General features: G+C 50.8%; 1 long non-coding RNA gene across 1 annotated transcript; it reads left to right on the forward strand.

The window, feature by feature from the left end:
• Positions 1-564: 564 nt before the first annotated feature.
• LOC309684173 lies at positions 565-19,824 on the forward strand. The gene is made up of 15 exons (XR_014270278.1): positions 565-625; positions 722-797; positions 918-1,014; positions 13,096-13,178; positions 15,327-15,397; positions 15,615-15,700; positions 15,927-15,978; positions 17,206-17,328; positions 17,441-17,546; positions 17,636-17,691; positions 17,777-17,826; positions 17,903-17,991; positions 18,318-18,414; positions 18,529-18,629; positions 19,783-19,824. It is a non-coding gene; the product is annotated as an uncharacterized lncRNA (long non-coding RNA).
• Positions 19,825-20,352: the final 528 nt, after the last annotated feature.

The raw sequence follows: 20,352 nt of genomic DNA on the forward strand, positions 1-20,352 counted from the left end.
CGTCACCGTTGTGGTCTCGCAGGTGTTCTTGCCCGACAGCGACTTCCATCCCTGCGTCATTCTTCTGGCTGAGAGTTTTCTCTCACGTTTGAGGCGGGTCGTTTGTGGTGTTCCGTGTAGTATCTGTGCATGTCTGCGTGGCTCGGAGTCGCCCTGCCCAGGGGTGTAGAGTCAGGGGTAGGTGGGATAGCCGTAACAGTCTACAATTAATATGTCGATGTGTCGAGGCAAAGGCGGTAAGGTCATTTTGGACCGAATAGCCGGCAGCAGATTTTGCCAACGGGTTTTTCATTAACGCTTTATGGGGAAGGGCAGAGCTCTGCGGGAGGGGCCGTTCAGCGGCAGCGCAGGAGACTGCATCTCAAAGACGCCAAGGATGTTTTGCGTGGGGCTTGAAGTTTGTGGTGTGGGTGTGGTGTGTTTTTTTTTTCTTTGTTTGTTTTTTTTTTTTCTTTCTGGCGAGCTGCCAGTTGGCGTGCAGATGAGGTTTCTAAAAAGGATGGAGACTTTATTGTTACGAAGCTATCTCTCTGCATCCAGCTGATCGTCGCTGTTGGTTTTTCAGATACGAAGGGACAAGCTGCGCAGGGTGACGCAGCAGAGCCGAGCAGAGCACCGTGAGCAGGTGGGTCATTGTTTTTGGTACTAGAGGGGAGATATGACCGTTATCTCTGTGACAGCAGTTAGACTCGGCTGTCGTTTTCTTGTTGTTTTTCCCCAGTTTCAATTCCTGAATGTGTTAGGTGCCAGAAAGAAGGACGGTCACAGCACCCGACTCCGGAATCCGTGCAGATCAGGTGAGCGGAACACCACGGCGTGTCCGAGGCGGGGGCTGTCACAGGAAAAGTCTATGTTGACCGATGCGATGCTTCCCAATGGCACTGTTGCCTGCGCATTTTTTTTGTTTGTTTTTGCAGGCGATGAAGAAGAATCTGTCGCCTGCAGGAATAATGCCGTTTGCCAATCGGGGTCTTTTTTGTCGAGGATGGATTAGGAGTCCAGGCCCTCCAAAAGGTCAGCAGAGGGACTCGCGGCGGAGATTGTTTGGGGAGCGAGGGGACAGGGTCGGCAACTGCGGAGACGGGTTTTAAAGTTAGCGTAGGGCAGAGGGCTGTCCCGGAGCGGTCCCCTTCGGGCAGGTAACGGGAGGGGGTCGCTCTTCAGCGTGAGGGTAGTGTGCACCCGTCAGGGCCGTTCCGGCTCGCGTCTGTCATCATGTAGTTTGTGTGGTCCGTTTTCTCTGTCTTGCGTAATACCTTCCTCTGGTCTCGAAGTCTCCGTAGCTCTTTTGCGATCCACAGTCACCTCGGTAGCCCTCCCGAGTGTCTAGAGAGCGTCGTCTCGTCGGCATAGTGCCCCTCGAGCCGTTCTCGTCTCGATAGCCTACTTTAAAGCGTCCTTCCATCCAGTGCATATTATGTTGCGGATCTTTCCGATCAGTCTCCACTCGTGGCGGCCAGCCAGGCGGCACGTGCGGCTCCGTCGTCGAGATTCCCATTTCCACAGAGTACTCTTCTGGGGTTTCGTTCCCGTGCCCTTAAGGGGTTGAGGTCTTAAAGCCTGCCTTCTCATGCATCCGCCGTTATGAGTTTGACAGTCGCGTTCTGTCAGGGGTGGCAGTCGTCGCTTCTCTTTCGGGGCCACTGTAAGGCATCTGCATCATCGTGGCGCCGTAGGGCTTCTGCGCTGGCATCATTGACCGTACGGGAGTCGTTCTCACCCACAGTCTTATAGCGTCTCACGGTCACTCTTGTGGCCTCTGCGTGCGGCACAGGTCTGCGTCTGCCGCCTGCGATCGGACCTTCAAGTGTACTTAACATCGCAGATGTATCTGGAGGGTCACCTTTGGGGAGGCGATGGGGCCCAGACGGACCGCTCTGCTCCGCTCTTGTACTTTCTGGTCCCATAGAGATGTCCTACGGCATCTCATCCGCGTGTCTTTCTGGGGTCGGGTCCCAAACCCAAGCTTCTCGCGCACGTTTCATTCGAGAGTTGCGTTGCGTTGCATTGCAGCAGTCTAGTTTTGACTGCCGTCCGAGACCGCCTCGGTCGGCAGCGCTTGTGTGTTTTTTTTTTTTTGTTTTTGCTTCGTCAAGGTCTGTATTTGGGTATGTGTCGCATCGTACCGCCCTGTAATTGTCGAGACCGTCTCACAGCGTAACTCCGTCTTGCGTTTTCTGTCGGCCTGTTCTGTATTTGAATGTGTACGGCACTGTTAGGTTTTGCGTTGTACCGCCCTGGAATTGTCTCAACCTCCATCGGAGACCGTTTCACGTTGTATCGGCCCATGTTGCGGTTTGTCTCGCACCGTGCCGCCCTGTAACTATCTCGACCGCCACGCGAGACAGTCTCGCTTCATATCGTCCCGTACTGTGGTTTTTTTTTTTTTTTTTTTTTTTTTTTTTGTAGTCGATCGGTCTGTACCACAACGCACCGTGCTTTGTTTGGCATCGTATCGGCTTTGCATCGTATCGCACTGTGAGCTGGATGTCTCCCGATTGCCATCCGAGACCGTCTTGTATCGTATGACCCCGTATTGCATCGTTTCTCACATTGTATAGCTCTGTAACGGTCTCAACTGACATCGGAGATGGGTTTGCATTGTATGACCCTGGTGGTTTGTTTTGGGTTGTTTTTTAATTGGATCATTGCCTGTTTAAATGCCTATTCCACTGTACGTCTCTGTATTGGTTTTGCATTGTATTCCTCTGTAGTAGTCTTGACTGACTTTGGAGACCATCTCATATTGCGTAGCTCTACTTTGTATCCCATCGTGACGCTCCTTAACCATCTCGCCCGCCAGCAGAGATCATCTGGCTTTGTGCTGCCCCGTACTGTGTGTTGTTACTGGATTACTGTGTATCTGAATGTGTATTGTAGTGTTCTGCTGAGTATCGGTTCTGCATTGTACTACCGTGAAATAGTGTCGACCGCCGTCTGAGACGGTCTGGCATCATACCACCGCGTATTGTGTTTTTTTTTACTGCACTGTTCTGTATTTCGATGCGTACTGCCTTGTTCAGCTACGTATTGGATTTGCCGCGTCTTGGTCCGCATCAGCATCTACCGACAGACGGGAGCGGCTGGCAGCGTATCGCTCCAAATCGGTGTTTGCCTTCTATCGGCACCCCTCCGTAATCATCCGGACCGCTGCCGGAGAGCACCATGCGTCGTCCCACTCCCTAACCGTCTGTACTGCTGTCGGAGATGGACGCTCATTGTACCACCCTGTATCATATTTTGTCTCGATGGCGCTCTAAGCGCACGTCAAGTTGTTTGACTTGGGTGCACATTACGGGGCTCTATGGTTGTATGTATCGTATGGTATTGTGTAGGCAGCGTAGATGGCTAAAGGGTCTCCGTCTCCCTGTCCGTGGCCGGGCGCGGAGCGAATGCGAAATAGACAGTGAGGTAAGGTAAGGTAAGACAGTAATGCCTTTGCAGTTGTAATGCAGTTGTTGTAGGTGACTTGCAGTAAGCGTGCAGAAAGAGCAGAGGCATAGAGCAGTGTGACAGGGCTCAGAGCAGTCAGCGATTTGCAGGCTCGTAGGGCAAATAACTGGAATAAAATAACCTCGGCCTGGCGAATCTCCCCACCCCACCCCACCCCCCCCGCCTTAGTTTTTTTTGCCCGGTCCCGGCCGCTCTGCGAGGTGACGTTCATTGCCCAAGTTTGGGCGGAGGTCAGGCACGGGCCGGGGTTTTCGCAGGCAGGGTCACCTGCGAGGCCGCTGTGTTTGGCACTCCTGAGGAGTGCCGCAGAGACGTGCCAATGGCTGCTTACGGCCGTCACATGGGAGAACGTAGGAGCCGAGCGGGCGGTGAGGCTTTTGGGGTAGCGGAGGGAGGGGGGTGTGTTTTGTTTGTGTTGTGGACCCGCAGGATGGCTGCGGAGGTCTGCATGTTTTCTTTTGCAGGCATGTAGGGCACACAGCTCGAATAAAAAAACCGTACCCCGGGGATTTTTTTTGTTTTTCCCCTGGCTGAGTTTTTTTTTTCCCCGTCCCGGCCGCTATGTGAGGCGACGTTCATGGCCAAAGTTTGGGCGGAGGTCAGGCACGGGCCGGGGTTTTCGCAGGCAGGGTTACTTGGTAGGTTGCTGGATTTGGTGTTATTGGGGCACATTCTCCTGGTTGATGAATAGTGTTGGTAGTTTCTGGGCGTTGTCTGTAGCAGTTGTTCATGGTCCTGGAGCAAAGTTGTGGGGTGTTGTGGGAGATGCCCAGTGTGGAGCAGGAAGGGGTATTGCAGCAGGTGCACTTTTCAGTATTTCGTAAGCGAGGTATAGTGTTGGCAAGGGCTGTGACAAGTATGGCAACATGACTTTTTTTTGTGTAGTTTGTTTTGCGGAGGTCTGCAGCTGGTTCCAGAGAAGCAGCAGTCACCTGTTCCCTCTTCAGACAAGCAAGTTTTGGAGATGCGGTAGTCCAGCAGCGGGGACCTTACACACATGTGGGAAGAGAGCGCATCACTGAGGGGAGCGGGAAGTGTAGGAAGGCCCGTACCTATCGTGGTGTCACCAGGAGGAACTTGACGACAGCCACGGTGTCGAGGCTGAGGGACAGACAGTTTATGTAATGTGGGCAAGCAGGTAGGGAGATAGTAGGAGTACTAAATGAGGTTTGAGGAGTAGTGTGAGGAAGATAGTTTGAGCAGTAAAGCAGTGAAATGAGCAGTAGGAGCTGATTAAGTTCGGTGTTGTCTGCAGGTGCAAACAATAATGTATAGCATGTATTCAAGCAAAGTATCGTTTGGTCTCATGGCACTCCGGTTTGTTTTGCTTTGCCTTTTGGGTTTGGCTGGGTACCGGTGTGTGTGCAACTCAGTCGCAGAGAGTGTGTGTGAGCATACAGTGGTCTTGAGGTGTGCACGGTGGAATGGGGCTGTGCAGTGTTGATCTTGTGCACATCTGACTTGGAATAACCACAGAGGCACGTGTGTATGACCGTGACTCATGACAGTGCCGTGTGACAGTTTGTGTGTAATTAGTGCATGTTTGAGAGCTGGTTTATGCGTGTTACTTGTTCTAGGCGGTTCTCTGCAGCATAATCATAAGAACCGAAGGTAGACACGTGATATATCAGCCCTGGGGAAAGGACATTTTTAGTGTCATTTCAAGATATTGCCTAGTAGGACGGGGCCTGCCCATGGGCATGCACTTGCGGTGTGCCATGCTCCCGTTACACAGGAAACCCTCCACTTTTCGGCCTCCACTTTTCGGCCTCCACTTTTCGGCCTCCACTTTTCGGCCTCCACTTTTCGGCCTCTATTTTTCGGCCTCCACTTTCTGGCCTCCACTTTTCGGCCTCCACTCTCCGGCCTCCACTTTCTGGCCTCCACTCTCCGGCCTCCAGTTTCCGGCCTTCACTCTCTGGCCTCCACTTTCTGGGCTCCATTCTCCGGCCTCCACTTTTCGGCCTCCAGTTTTCGGCCTCCACTTTCTGGCCTCCACTTTTCGGCCTCCACTTTCTGGCCTTTACTCTCCGGCCTCCACTCTCCGGCCTCCACCTCCTGGCCTCCACTTTTCGGCCTCTACTTTTCGGTCTCCATTCTCCGGCCTCTACTTTCTGGCCTCCATTCTCCGGTCTCCACGTCCTGGCCTCCACTCTCTGGCCTCCAGTCTCCCGCCTCAACTCTCTGGTCTCCTCTTTCTGGCCTCCACTTTTCGATCTCCGGCCTCCACTCTCCGGCCTCCACTTTCCGACCTCTGCCTTCTCGATTCCATCTCCTGGCCTCCACCTCCTAACTGTTGCTCCTGGTTTTCCATCTTTACAGCTTGCCCGTGCTGTTTTTTTCCCCCCTGTTTCTACTTTCCCTTCCCCCCTTTCCTTTTCTCCCTCATCCCCCGTCTTTTTGTTTTTCCTCCATCCCACTTTTCCTCCTTTTAGTTCTGCACTGGTCTGTCCCTCCTTGCCTCCTTTCTTTCTGTACTGTTCCATCCTCCCCTTCCCCTCTCCTCCTTATTCTCAAGCCATCCTTCTTCCTGCTTTCCCCTTTCCTTGCCCCCACGCAAAGCTGTCTCTGCACTTCCCCCTTTCCGTTTTATTCCCTCCAGTTACACTCTCCCTTTTCCTGACCCTCATACGCTTTCTGTCTTTTCCTGGTGGCTTCCCTGCTGTTGCCACTTTACTTCTTTCTCTGTCCCACTCCCCCACATATCCACTATCCCTTTGCCCCTCTCCTTCCCCCAGTCCCCTTTTTCTCGTTTTCCTTCCATTCCAGTTCTCCCTTTCCTCATTTCCTTGCCTCCGCATCACCCCTTTTTTTCTTTTCCATTTTTCCACTGTCCCATATCCCGTCTTTCCTCCTTTCTTTCTTCCCTATCCCATGTTCTCTTTCCTCTCCCCTACTCCATCCGCTTTTCCCCTCCTTTCCCCCGGTGTTAGCTCTCCTCTCTGTCTTTCTACCCCCCTTGCCCCTGTTTTTCTACCTTTACACCTCACCCACCCCCCCTTTATTGTTTCTTCGCTGCTGCCCTCCCTTCCCCCCCGCAGTGTCCTCTTTCCTCCACATCTCCTATTCTTCCCCGTGTTTTACCCCCTCCTCTCCTCCACCCTACTCCTCCTCCCCACCTCCAACCCCCATCCTCCCCCTTACCCTCCTCATCCCCCCGACCCTCTCCCGCTCTTACCCTTCTCCCCCCGTTTTTCCTCCTCCCCCCGTTTTCCCCCCTCCCCCTGCCGTCCTCCCCCTTTCCCCGCCCTCCACCCCCTTTCCCCGCCCTCCTTCCTCCCCCCTCCCTTTCTTCCCCTCCCCCCTCCCTTTCCCCTCCCTCCCCCCTTTCCCCCTCCTTCCTCCCTCCCTCCTCCCCCCCTTTCCCCTCCCTCCCTCTATTTCCCCTCCCTCCCCCCTCCCTCCCTTTCCGCTCCGTCCCTCCTCCCTCCCTCCCTTTCCCCTCCCTCCCTCCCCCCTCCCTCCTTTTCCCCTCCCTCCCCCCTCTCCCCCTCCTTCCTCCCTCCCTCCCCCCTCCCTTTCCCCTCCCTCCATTTCCCCTCCCTCTCCCCTCCCTCCTCCCTCCCTTTCCCCTCCCTCCCTCCTCCCTTTCCCCTCCCTCCCTCCCCCCTCCCTTTCCCCTCCCTCCCTTTCCCCTCCCTCCCTTTCCCCTCCCTCCCCCCTCCCCCCTCCCTCCCCTCCCTCCCCCCTCCCTCCCTCTCCCCTCCCTCCTCCCTCCCTCTCCCCTCCCTCCCTCTCCCCTCCCTCCTCCCTCCCTTTCCCCTCCCTCCTCCCTCCCTTTCCCCTCCCTCCTCCCTCCCTTTCCCCTCCCTCCTCCCTCCCTTTCCCCTCCCTCCTCCCTCCCTTTCCCCTCCCTCCTCCCTCCCTTTCCCCTCCCTCCCCCCTCCCTCCCTTTCCCCTCCCTTTCCCCTCCCTCCCTTTCCCCTCCCTCCTCCCTCCCTTTCCCCTCCCTCCCCCCTCCCTTTCCCCTCCTCCCTCCCTTTCCCCTCCCTCCTCCCTCCCTTTCCCCTCCCTCCTCCCTCCCTTTCCCCTCCCTCCTCCCTCCCTTTCCCCTCCCTCCTCCCTCCCTCCTCCCTCCCTTTCCACTCCCTCCTCCCTCCCTTTCCCCTGCCCCTTCCCCCTGCCCCTTCCCCCTGCCCCTTTCCCCTGTTTTTTTTATTTCTTTTTTTATTTTTTAGGATAGAAGCACACGCATACATGTCCACCCGAAGGGAATGGGGGAGGGACAAGCCCTTTCTCGAGAACAGACAGCAGCTTTACTGCCACACTATCAGTGGCTTCAAAATTTCATCCAATGGATCCACACTCATTTGAAGTCTTCAAATACTTCTCATCTTTAAAGGACGTGCCGCATGTCCACCTGAAGCCTTCCTCTTTTTTCTGGCCTATTTGGGAATACGCTGAAATAGGATGATGCCATTTACGGCAGCCCAAGGTCCATGGTGGGGGGCGTATGCGTCAGAGGACGGACATTCATAGGGGACATTAGAAAACATTACAATCTGGAAACACGGGTGGGAGCCATTGCAATAGAGAAAACCATCTCATCTATTGACATATGATTATTTGTTTGTGTATAGCGAAGGTGTCCAAAATAAAAATGTACTCTACAAAACCCCTCCTCGATTACATAAAGGATTTTAGAATATAAAATATGTGTCTCACCGCCCATTTTTACCTTTATTGTTCTCTCTCTGCCTGGCTGCCTGTCCACATTCTTTAATTGTTTTGTCTGTGCCCTTCACCTCATTGAGGTTTTTTGGTATGTTTCAGTTTATCTCTGTCTACCTCACCGTTCCCTTTTTTAACTCCTCCTCCTCTGCCTTGTGGCCCATTGCGCTTGCATGTTGGGCACAGCCAGTTCCCACTCTGAGACGGATGTGCTGCTGGTTAAAGCTGAGCCCATCGGCAGCGCTGGTACGAAGCAGAGCAGAGATTCTCCTGCAGCCTGTGGTGAAGACCGTGGTGAGGCAGGCTGTCCCCCTGCAGTCCAGGGAGGTCCAGGGTGGAGCCAACGTGCCCCTGCGGCGCGTGGAGGACCCGAGGCCGGAGCAGGTGGTTGTGCCTGAAGGAAGCCGAGAGCCTGTGCCAGACCTGTGGCCTCGCGGGAGGGACCCCACACTGGAGCAGAAAAAGAGCCTGAGGAGGAAGGCGCCGCAACCCCCACGCCATGTCCCCCTACGTTGGTCAGGGGTGGGATGTAGAGAAGTCAGGAGAGAAGAGGCGCCCAGGAAAAGAGGGAGGGGTGGCAGGAAGCTGTTTTTTGGATTTGTTCTTATTTGCATTATTTGAGGGACAATGACTTAATTTCCCCAAGTCGAACCTGGTTTGTCTGTGACAGTAATCGGTAAGTAATCTCTTTGTCTTTTTCTTGACCTAAAAGCTTGTCTGCTGTAATTTCTCTCCCTCTCCTCTTTAATAATCCGTTTGCTTTTTAAATGTTATCACTAGGTGAACTTTTATTCAGTTAGCTATCCCCATTTTGTAATGTTTTCCTGTCTGCCTCTTACCCTGTCGCCATATCTCTGTCTCTGTTTACTTTTATGAAGTAGTCAATAGTCATTTATTAAGTGTTCTGTGCTGGTGATGTACCCTGTGGCTTTTAAAGATTTTTATTTAGTTTGCTGTCCCTATATTTTCATTTTAATTTATTTTTTGTCTAATTGCTCTTGCTTTTACCTTGTCCTTTCTATCTGCTTTTATCTCGTTGTCTGTGTTTATTTTAAACTTTTTTCTTCTTTCGTTAATGCTCACAGTTTTGAGAACCTTCATTCTACGTGTCTGATTCAGTTAGCTGTTCATATTGTCTGGGTTTTTGCCTGTTTCCCTGTTTCTCTGTATTGCTTATCTTTTTTAATTTTCTCGTCTTTCCTTAGTGCCATCGCTTTTAAAATTCTCTTTTACATCTGTTTTAGTTTGCCGTTAATCTTTGTCTTTACTTCCCCTGTTGCCTATCGCTTTTTTATCGTCCTGGCTATGCCTACTTTTAGTCTCGTTGCCATTTTTTAAAAATTGTCTTCCTTTGTGCTATCGCTTTTTAGATTTTCTGCGTACTCCCACATTTTAGTTTGCCATGGCTATTTTCTAATTTTTTCCTGGATTCCTTAATCACGGATAGTCTGAAGACTTTCTGTCCACATTTATCTCCTTTGCTGTCTCTATTTTTAATTATTTCTTGCCTTTCCTTAGTGCCCTCTATTTTTAAATTTTCTTTCTACGTCTTTCCAGATTGCCTTTGCTATTTCTTGATTTTCTTTATTATTTACTCGATCCCCGATCAAATTTTCTGTCTGAGCTCTTTCCCTCAGACTCCCATCCTCTCTTTGTTTGTGCCTCAGAGTTCTCTTATCGTCCTCTCTGCCATCTAGCGTGCTTCCATTTGGTCCCCAGCCTCTCCGGACTCCCTCCTCACGTCCCCGAGTCTTCCTTGGTCTCTCTCACCGTGTCGCAACACCTACGGATGCTTTCCAGGTTGCCCTTAGCATACGTTTAACTTTATCGCAGGCATCAAACCCCTCTCGTTCCCTCGGAAGAGCGCCTGAGTCCGTATCTGCGACCCAGAGTGGGAAACCGAAGTTTTCCCTAGTGTATCTAGCTAGATCAGCAAAGCCTTAGACCGCAAGATGTAACAGCAACGTAGCGAACTTTGGCGGAACTGCTTGTTCGCGCACGAACAGCTAGTAGTTTTGCATGACTTTGATACATTGTTACCTAAGTAACAATGAAATCTTGTAAGTCATAATAATGAAGATTGTATAGTTGACGTTATGAATTACAGCGACTGTTTCGGTCAAGGGGAAACTATTATTCTTCGAAATGAAAAAAGGGACCGTTCTGCCCATAATCATCAGAAGACGGATGACATACCTCAACGGATGAGACAGAGAGATCCGGAAACTACAGAAGACGGTAAAATCACCCGCGCTAAAACTCCAGTCATCAAAGAGGACACACTAACCGTTGAACAATTTAATCGGTCAAGAGCCGCACTCGTCACGTTAACATGTGCCTGAATAGCTTACGCAATAGAATGTGAGGCTTTAAAAAGCACAGGAAAAGAACCCGCGGGGTCCCTCTTTGGAGGCCCCGAGCCGTTCATAAATCAACTTTGTGACCGAACCTGGGGCACAAGCTCTTTATTTACGGTCAGAGGCTAAGACGGGTTCCACCTAGATTCCTTTCTCAGGAGTTTAGAAAGGAAGGGGTTCCGGTCTGAACCTCGCGACTCCGGCGGGCAGGTGCTCCCAGACCGTTCCTCAAGACCCAGCCCAGTCCTTCCGTCCTCTCTTCCCTCGAGCTGTGCCTCTATTAGTTTCCTGGGCCTCCAATGACACGGTTACTCTGTTGAAAGTCAATCATCGTGTTCGCAGTCATTTTTCTGTCCCTCCGACTTCCGACACTTTCCCTGTGCTCCACATCCGTCTTGTTGCTCTTTAGGTGGGGCCATCCTTGAGCCGTAGAGCACTCGTTCTTCTACACTACCTAGGATTGAACATTCTGTCCCCTGCGACCCGAGACCATCTGTACTCCACTCAGAGGATCACCCGAGTTCCTCGTCGTCCCCAAGCCTTCTTTGGTCCCTCAGTCCTCATAGACACCCCTCTCCTCACCATCAAGATGCTTCCCGAGACCCTCCTCGATCTCCCCAGCACCTCTTAGCACTTAATCTCCCTTTCTTTCGGTCCGTCAGAGCCTCTGTTTTTTCTTTGCCGTACAACGCTCCGTTATTTTTCTGTCTGCTACTGAGGGTATAACCATTAGGTTCTTCTCTCGCTCATGCATTTGTAATTTGCCCAGATGCCGTCCTGGAACTCGGAAGCACCTGACGTGGCTCTGAGCCTTCTTTTCTTACTCTGCCCCCTCCTAATGCCTCTACTCTCTATAGCCACGCGTTCCGAGTCCTTTCTCGTACTCCACAGCGCGCATAGAGCAGTTCAGCTTCCTTTGGGTAGTATTTTTTTGTGCGCCTCAGAGCGCCCTTAGCTTACGATATGCAATTTAGGAAGCCGTCTTTCTGCCCCCAGCGCCCTGACAGTATCCGTACTTTGTCGAACTCCCCTTCGGAGTTCCTCCTCCTTACTTTTGAGGCTTCTTTGAGCTCTCAGGCCCCTTGGGACTCCTCCGCTGCTCCCTCCGAGCTCTCCTGACACAACCGCTATGTCCCGGAGTCCCAGTTTAGTTCCGGAGGGCACTCCGCACCCCTCTTTTCCCCCAGAACGCTTCCCGAGTCCGCATCTGTTACTCTGGTCTGTCTGTTTGCTCTGTCACCCTCGGTCACCCTCCAGTCCGTCTCCAGGTCCTCGAGGACATCTGTATTTTGCTCAATTCCCTTTTGAGCTCGTCACATCTCCCCATCTCCTTTGGTCTCTTCGGCCCCTTTGGGACCTTTCTAATTCCTCTGACCGTGTCTCCTGTTCCGATAGAACTTTTGCCGAAACCATCTGTATGCTCCAGAGCCACCTGTTTGGTGTCTGTCTTATAGTCTGTTTCTATATCGTATCCGGCACCCTAAAGATGCCTATCGTCGGCTCAGGTCTCCTCTTAGGAAGCCCTCTTCTATTTCTATAGACATCCTTCCCATGGTGGTTTTTGTTGTCTTTGGCAATTTATTTTTGTTCTAGGTACTCAGGTGTTACTTAGACTGCTTCATCCCATTTCCGATACTTTTATTGCATTTCCACATGTTTTGGTGCTTTCCGTCCTTTCGGACTCATCTAGATCCGTTAACGGTATCGGTCAAGGAGAGATCACGTAGGGCTCTAAATTATCAGCACTTTACAGTAAGTGACGTACGGTACAAGCAGAGATATTTTTGAGAAGGTTTTCTCACGGGATCTAGGTCCGTTTCGTCGTTCAGTCCTATGCAGAATATAATTCGGGCAGAAGGTAGGTAGTATGCACGTTGCCGCTAAAAGGAACGCACGACCCCGTAGCTCTGTATTTGGTTTAAAAGGAAACTCAAGCACCTTAATTTTGTCGATAATGTCATTATTACATTTAGTAAACTAGCGTCTTTTCGGGCTTAGTATGATTTTTAATTCTTTCTATCTACGCAATGGAACAATTCAGTGGAATTACCTACCCGGTCCCGTCTCCGGCACCGTCGCTGCAGTCCCGGTAGAAACGCAGATATCGGCCTTTCTCGTAAGCGCCGCTGTCCCCGATCGCTCCCTCACGTGCCGTAAACTTAAGGCTGACGAGGAAAGGAGCTGTGACCCCCACGGCAGCCTTTATGCCTTCTGCTGGTTCGTCCCACCCCTTCCCGGGGGGTTGTGGGAAGGGTGGTAGGCGGGGCCCGGGGTATATGAGCCACAGCCTCTGCTGAGTGAGCTCATTCTGCCGTTGGGTGTCTGTGGTGTAGGTCCTTTGCTGATCCTGAGATGAAATACATTTTTGGATCCAGCTCAGCTATTTGGGTAGGTGTGCGTTCACATTTAGAGAAAGACCAATAGTAACCGGTAGGAAAGACTTTCTAGACCAGTTCAAGTTCAGCAGCATATTTAATAGAAAGTAAACTTGTTATTTATTTTTATTTTTTTGGTTTTTTTTTTTTTTTTTTTTTTTTAAGGTCAGTAATTTAGTATTGAGCATACAGGGATGGTAAGATGGTTTAATAGCATGTTCTTTTTTTTTTTTTTCCAGGTGCACTGCGTCTACCTGGAATTCCTGACATAATTGGAGATGGAACTCTGTGGGTTTTTCTCACCGGTTTTGTTACATACAGCGTAAGTTGCCGATATAAATTTTCATAGTAGGAGCAACGATAAGATGATTTAGCGGGCGCTCGGGTGAGCATGTCGTATACATCCGTACATGGGGAGTTAGCATTTCTCGAGAAAGTAGGAGAGATTTAATGTACAGCGGTTTTCACTTGTTTTGTGGGTTTGTAACGCAGCCTGGAGTCCGTGGCAAGAAAGGAGCTGCCTGCAGGGCACGGCTCGGAAGAGCAGCTCCCGAGGGGTAGCTGACAAGAGGGGGTTCAGAGGCACTCATACAGGGCGGGAGTTGTGTGGAAGAAGCGGGGTTCATTCTCTGTCAATTCAGGAGAAGGGATGGAGTTTCTGAACTTTCGGGAGAGGGGCAACGGAGGCAGGTTCATTACCTCTTTTAGATATTTTTGCATTTTGGTTTGGGTGTCGTTAAGGTGTGTTACTTTGTGGTTTCTTGCATTCGTGGTGGGCTGGGTAGTATCTAGGAGGAGTACGTGTCCGGTGATTTTATCCAAGCGTAATGGTAATTTTGTGTTTTTTTGGTGTCTTACGTAGTGCATAGAATTGTCGCTTCAGGCTCTGGATTTGGTTTGTGTGGTTTTTTTTTTTTTTTTTTTTATCTCTTTTGCAGGTGATGGATGCAGTCAATGGAGGAATTTAACGGCTAGCTGTTTTTCGCGTGTGAAGTCAAGGATGGACTCAGACCCCCGGCCCTTTGAAAGATGAGTTGAGGAACGGGCGCACAAGAGGGGACAACGGAGACAACTGTGGGAAAGGATTTGTAAAGTTAGCGTAGGGTAGAGGGTTGTCGCGGAGCAGTCCCCTCTGGGCAGTTAAAGGGAGCGGGTTACTCTCCAGCCTGACGGTAGCGTGTGCCGGGCCGGGTGGTTCCAGCCTTTGTCTGTGGTCTTATCTGTGTAGTCTGTCTTTGGTGTCTTAGACCTTTGTCTGTTGTAGACGTTGGATTTATGCTCAAGCAGCAAGGCACGGCGCCTTAAGCGGCACCCCTGGTGTCTCGAAAGTCTCTATTCATCGGCGTACTGCCAGTCTGGCTTTGCTTTTCTTGCATTATCATCCTACAGCGTTGATTGGCCGGGTGCCACGGAAGTGTCTGGACGGTCCTTGTTTGCGGCACAGTTCCCAGCTGCGTGAGCAGTTCTGATCTTTGGCCATCTGTTTTCAGGGCGCGGGCCTTCTGTCCCGCATCGTTGCGCTCTTAGGTCTTGAAGCCCGGTTGTTTGATCGTGCATCTTCTCAGTTTGGCGAGTAACTTCTTGTCACGGGTCGTGACGTTCTGGATGTTCTCCGGGGTTTCCGTCGAGGCCCCTTACTTAACCATTAGGGTTTCTTACATCATTTTGCTCGATGACGTCTTTGGTCACAGTATTGTCATTCAGGCTGAGAGTTTTCTTTCCTCTTTCAGGTACTTTGTAGGGTTTTGTGTAGTGTCCGTGTGTTAATCTGTGTATGTGTGTGGCTCGGAGCCGCCCTGCCCGGGGGTGTGGAGTCTGGGGTAGGTGGGATGGCAGTAAGAGTGTCTGGTTAATCCAGCGATCCGGCTAGGCTGTTTGGTCCCAGGGGTTACGGTCATCTGGGTTCCAGTAGCCATCGGCTGGTTGTGTGGGTATTTTTTTTTGGTAATGTTCACAGGGGTGCAGGAGAGCCATGAGTGAGAGGCTGTTCAGCAGTAGCAATCGAGATTGCCTCTCAAGGTATTGAGGATCCTTTCTGTGGAGTTTAAGAATAGGGGGCTTTCTTTCTGGCAGCCTGTAGTTGGGCTGTAGATGGCATTTGTCAATGGGAATGCTTGTCATTATGAAGCTATCTCTCTGTCTCCCGGTGATTTCTTTGATATTTGTTTTTCAGGGTCAGGGGGACGCACCGTGTGGGGTGACGTAGGAGAGCTGAGCCAAGGTCTGTCAGAAGGTGGTTTGGTGTGTCCTCTTAGAGGGAAGTTGTGAGCGGTGGCTGTGTGATGATTACATCAGGGTATTTTTCTGTTTTGGTTGGAAGCGTGAAGCAATTACCTCTGTGGGATACGGGCATTGGGGCTGATTTGGTCCAGGTAAGCTGTGACTGATGAGTGATTGGCTATCAGTTAGTTGTTGGGGTGTTCTATTGCCAGTGATGAGATAAGCCACTGTTGTCGTTTCGATTTTACAGGTGGTGTGTCGGGGTGAAGGCTGAGTCCCAAAGCAGTAGCGGATGGGTTGGCGAGTTCTCACAGGGAAGAGGTGGGCTATGAGAATTGGTGGGCAGGGGCTATGGTTGCGGGCAGTGTCTCCGCATGTGCTGTAGAACTTGGGTTTTTGTCGCCCATGGCGGCTCGGTGGGGTGCTGCTGCTTGGTGATGAGCTGTAGGAGCAGTTGAGGGGGCTGTGGGCAGGGTAGGTGTCTTGTAGGCAAGTGTTCTGTGGTAGCTCAGTGAAGCTTTTCCCTTTGGTTTTTCAGGTCCTGTGTAGGCTGTTTTTTGAATAGGACGAGAATTTTAGGGTACCTGTGTCGTGGAGAGGAGGCGCTTTGGGTGGCTGAGTCAGGTAAGTGCATATATAATTTTGTGATTTTTAAGTGCTACCGACAATGAGCGCCATAGCGTGTGACTGTGGTGTCCATGGAGAGCAGGTGAGTGGAATGCCATGATGCATCTGAGCTGGTGATGGTGCCGGTAAGGTGTATATTGACTCATGCTATGTTGACTGATGTTATTGTCTGTAGATTCGTGTGTGTTTATGTTGTGTGGATGTTTATTTTTATATTTTTCAGAAGGTGTAGAGAAACCTGGTGACTGCGGGATCAAACTGCCTGGCTGTCTGTGGTGTTTTTCCTGTTGAGGATGGATTTGGACCTTTTGCTATTGGAAAGATAGGCTGAGGAATTGCTGTTGGAAACTGTTTAGGGGAGGGAGGGAATGAGTTAGGAGTCGCAGGAATGGCTTTTAAAGTGAGCGTAGGGCAGAGGGCTGTCGTGGAGCAGTCCCCTTTGGGCTGGTAAAGGGAGCGGGTTGCTCTTCAGCCTGACGGTAGCGTGTGCCGGGCAGGGCGGTTCCAGCCTGTGTCTCTGGTGTCATTGGTGTGGTTTGTCTTTGTCTTAGAACTTTGTCGGTTCTTGATGTCAGGCTTATTTTCAAGCAGCAACGCACGGTGTCTCGGGTCGCACCCCCCCCCCCGAGTCTCGAATGTCTTTAGTCATCGGTGTAGTGCCAGTCGGGGTTTGCTTTTCTTGCAATGAAATCTTAAAGCGTCGATCGGTCGGGTGTCATGGAAGTGTGTGGACGGTCCTCGTTTGCGGCACGGTTCCCAGCTGTGTGAGCAGTTCTGATCTTTAGCCATCTGTTATCAGGGCGCGGGCCTTCTGTCCCGCATCGTTGCGCTCTTAGGTCTTGAAGCCCGGTTGTTTGATTATGCATCTTCTCAGTTTGTCGAGTAACTTCTTGTCACGGGTCGTGACGTTCTGCACGTTCTCTGGGGTGTCTGTTGAGGACCCTTACTTAACCATTAGGGTTTCTTACATCATGTTGCTCGATGACGTCTTTGGTCACAGTATTGTCATTCAGGCTGAGAGTTTTCTCTCCTCTTTCAGGTACTTTGTAGGGTTTTGTGTAGTGTCAGTGTGTTCATCTGTCTACGTGCGTGGCTCGGAGCTGCCCTGCCCGGGGTTGTGCAGTCAGGGGTAGGTGGGATGGCAGGAAGAGTCTATGGGTAGATGGTGCTGTGTCCAGGCTGTTGTGGCCAGGGGCTACAGTCATTGGGGATTCAGTAATCATCAGTAGGCTGTATGGATAGCTATTCCATTAGTCGTTTTGGGGGTGAGCAGTGCCATGTTGCAGACAAGGGTCAGCAGGAGTGCAGGAGTTGGCACCTGCATGACCAAAAAAGGTTGCTTTGTATGGCAATGTGAGTTTGGGATAATTTTTTTTTTTTATTTTAGGTTCTAGTTGCAGTGTAGATAGTATTTGTGAATCGGAATGTGACCGTAGGAATGAGGAAGTCATTGGTTCCCGTCCAGGTGACTTGTTTTATTAATTTTTTTTTTTTTTTTTCAGATGGAGACGGACAAGCTGTGCCTGGTGACGTAGTAGGGTTGAGCGGGGCACTATGAGAAGGCTTGTCACCTTGTGTGGCATTAGAGCGAAGATGTGACCTGTGGCTCAATGACAGCAGTTTTGGTAAATTTTTTTTTTTTTTCAATTTGATTCCTTGAAGTGATGAGGTGACTCAGTGCCTGCATCAGTCCAGGTGATTGTCAATAAGTCGCCTAAAATATTTGTCCTTTTTCAGGTAGGTCAAGTTGTGTGCCACCTGTGCCATTTGGGTTTTACAGGTGGGGTGCACGACCCTAGGCGGAAAGCCAAACTGACGGAGGCTTGGCTGGCCAGCTGTCGAGGTACAGGAGCGGGAAATGGGAGTTGTTATCCACAGATTACAGTTTAAGCCTGTATTTTAGCATGTGCTACTTTTTTTGTGTATTTGCAGGAGCCACTCAGAGGCTGAGATGGGTGATGCCCCATGCCGATGAGCAGTTCGAGCTGGCAAGGCTATTGTGGGACCATTGGTGTCTAATAGTCAAGTATTATGTGGCATGTGTCTGAAGTGTTTTTCCCTTTTACGTTGCAGACACTGTGTGGGTAGCCTTTTGGAGCGGATGAGTGTTTGTGGCGAGCCAGGTAGTTCAGACGATGCACACGGGGCTGTTGACTTTTTGTGAGTGCAATGGTAATGTTCAGTTGCTTGTTATTTTAGGTGCCACCAGCGATGACCGTCTGTGCGGGAGAAGAAATGGAAGGATGTCAAGGTGGATTCTAAACCTCCCTAAGTAACTTGGAGTTGGGGTCTGTAAGAATATGTATATCATATAATAAGTTCTTTAGTTTTGTATGCCTGACAGGCAGAGCATGTGCCTATTGATAACACAGGCCTATGAGAGATTTTGAAGCACCCGGTTAGACAAGTTTGAGAATCCTGCCACCCTGTGGTAAAGGGCAAGGCGTGGCAGTGAACTTTGGCCGTGCAATCCTCAATATACTGGTGCAAGAGGCACATTTGGTGATACTCTAGCACAGAGAGATCGGTGCCTGGATGTGTGCTTATGTGCATTTGCGTGGGCTCCACTTTGGAAATTCTTTGGCTGGTGCTGTAATGACAAAAAATGTTGTAGTTGCAATTCAGGTGTGTTCCTGTGGCTTTTCCTGCGCCTTGCATGTGGTGGCTCCCAGGCACCCCCAGCATTCGACTTTGGAGGTGACAAGGAGCAGGTGAGCAGAAACGAAGGGGTGCTTCTGAGGAGGGGTGTGTTGTGGTAAAGGTCTGTGACTGATGTGATGGCCACTGATGGTACCATAGTGTGTCGTTTGGGTATTTCTTTAAAGGTGATGAAGATGAGCATGTTGACTGCAGGACGAATCCTGTTGGCGGACTGCGGTTTTCCTCGTTGCGAATGGATTAATTTTTCCGGCCATTGGAATGATAAGTTAAGGGAGCGGCACTGAGGCGGGGTTGGGGGAAGGAGGGGCTGAGGTTGGTGATTGCATGAATAGGTTTTAAACGTAGCATTGAGCAGAGGGCTGTCCAGGAGCGGTCCCCTTTGGACAGGTAACGGGGGAGCATGTTACTCGTAGGCGCAATGCTAGTGTGCACTGGGCAGGGCGGTTCCAGACTGTGTCTTTTGTCCTATAGTCTGTGTGATACGTCTTTTGTGTCTTAGAGCTTTGTCCGTTCTTAATGTCGTCGTTGCTCTTTTCACCAGGAGCACGACACGTGCCTCAGGTGAAGCGTGTGGGGTCAATCGCCACTAGTCATCAGCATGGTGCCAATAGGGTCTCGCTTTTGTCGCTTTACCAGCCTAATCCATGGATCGGTCTTGAGCCTCGGTAGACTTTTAGGTAGCTCTGTTTTTGCAGCATCCTTTGTGGTTACAGGAGTAGCTCTGCTCTCCACCCATCCATTTTCAGGGACTGGGTCTCGTTCCCTTCATCCTTATGTTCTTTGGTGCGGAAGCCGGGCTTTCTGCACATACATCATCTAGGTTTTGAGAGTCCATTCTCGTCACGGGCTGTGATGTTCTTCTCTTGCTTCTGGTGTTTTCCAGAGCCTTCTCGCATCACCTTTGTGTTTCGCAGGTCTTCTTGCCTGACCGTGACTTCCATCCTGGCATCATTCTTCTCACGGACAGTTTTGTCGCACCTTTGAGTTGCGTTGTCCGTAGTGCTCTGTGTAGTATCTGTGCATGTCTGCGTGGGTCGGAGTCGTCCTGCCCAGGGGTGTAGAGTCAGGGGTAGGTGGGATAGCCGTAAGAGTCTATGGTTAATATGCTGATGTATCCAGGTGAAGGCGGTAATCTTATTTCAGTCTGAGTTCCCATCAGTAGGTTTTGGGAATCGGTTTTTTTATTAATGTGTGATGGTGAAGGGCTGAGCTCTGTGGGTGGGGTCATTCTGCAGTCGTGCATGAGTCAGAATCTCAAAGACAGAAAGGATGCTTTGTGTGGGGCTTTAAGTGTGTTGGTGTTTTTTTCTGGTGACCTGTCGGATGGCCTCCAGATGAGGTTTGTAAATAGGAACAAGAATTCAGTGTTCAGAAGTTATCTCTCTCTATGCAGCTGATCGTAGATGTTCTTCTTTCAGAAATAGCGGGATACGCTGTGCAGGGTGACGCCGCGGAGTGGAGTACAGTGAGAAGGTGGGTCGTTGTTTCCCGTATTAGTGGTAAGATGTGATTGGTCTGTATGTGTCTGCAGTATCGCTTGGTTGTTTTGATGTTGTTTTTTACCAGTTTGATTTCTTGCTTGTGCTAGGTGTCAGAAACAATGTTGGTCTCAGCATCCGGCTCCGGAATCCGTGCGGAGCAGGTGAGCGGAACACCCAGGCGTGTGTGAGGCGGGGGATGTCCCGGGAAAAGTCTGCGTTGACTGATGTGATGCTTTCCAACGGTAGTGTTGTGTGTTCAATTTTTTGTTTGTTTTTGCAGGTGATGAAGCACAATCCATTTCCTGCAGGAGTAAAGCAATTCGCCCATCAGGGTTTTTATTGTTGAGGACAGCTTCATAGCCCGGGGCCTCTGAAAGCTCAGCGGAGGGACTCGTGACGGAGATTCTTTGGGGAGGGAGGGGCAGGGGTCAGCAGTTGCAGAGATGGGTTTTCAAGTTAGTGTTGGGTATAGGGGTGTCCCGGAGCGGTCCCCTTTGGCAGGTAAAG

This window comes from Vanellus vanellus (genome assembly GCF_965231255.1).
Source record: "Vanellus vanellus genome assembly, contig: HAP1_SCAFFOLD_1404, whole genome shotgun sequence".
Lineage (NCBI taxonomy): Eukaryota > Metazoa > Chordata > Aves > Charadriiformes > Charadriidae > Vanellus > Vanellus vanellus.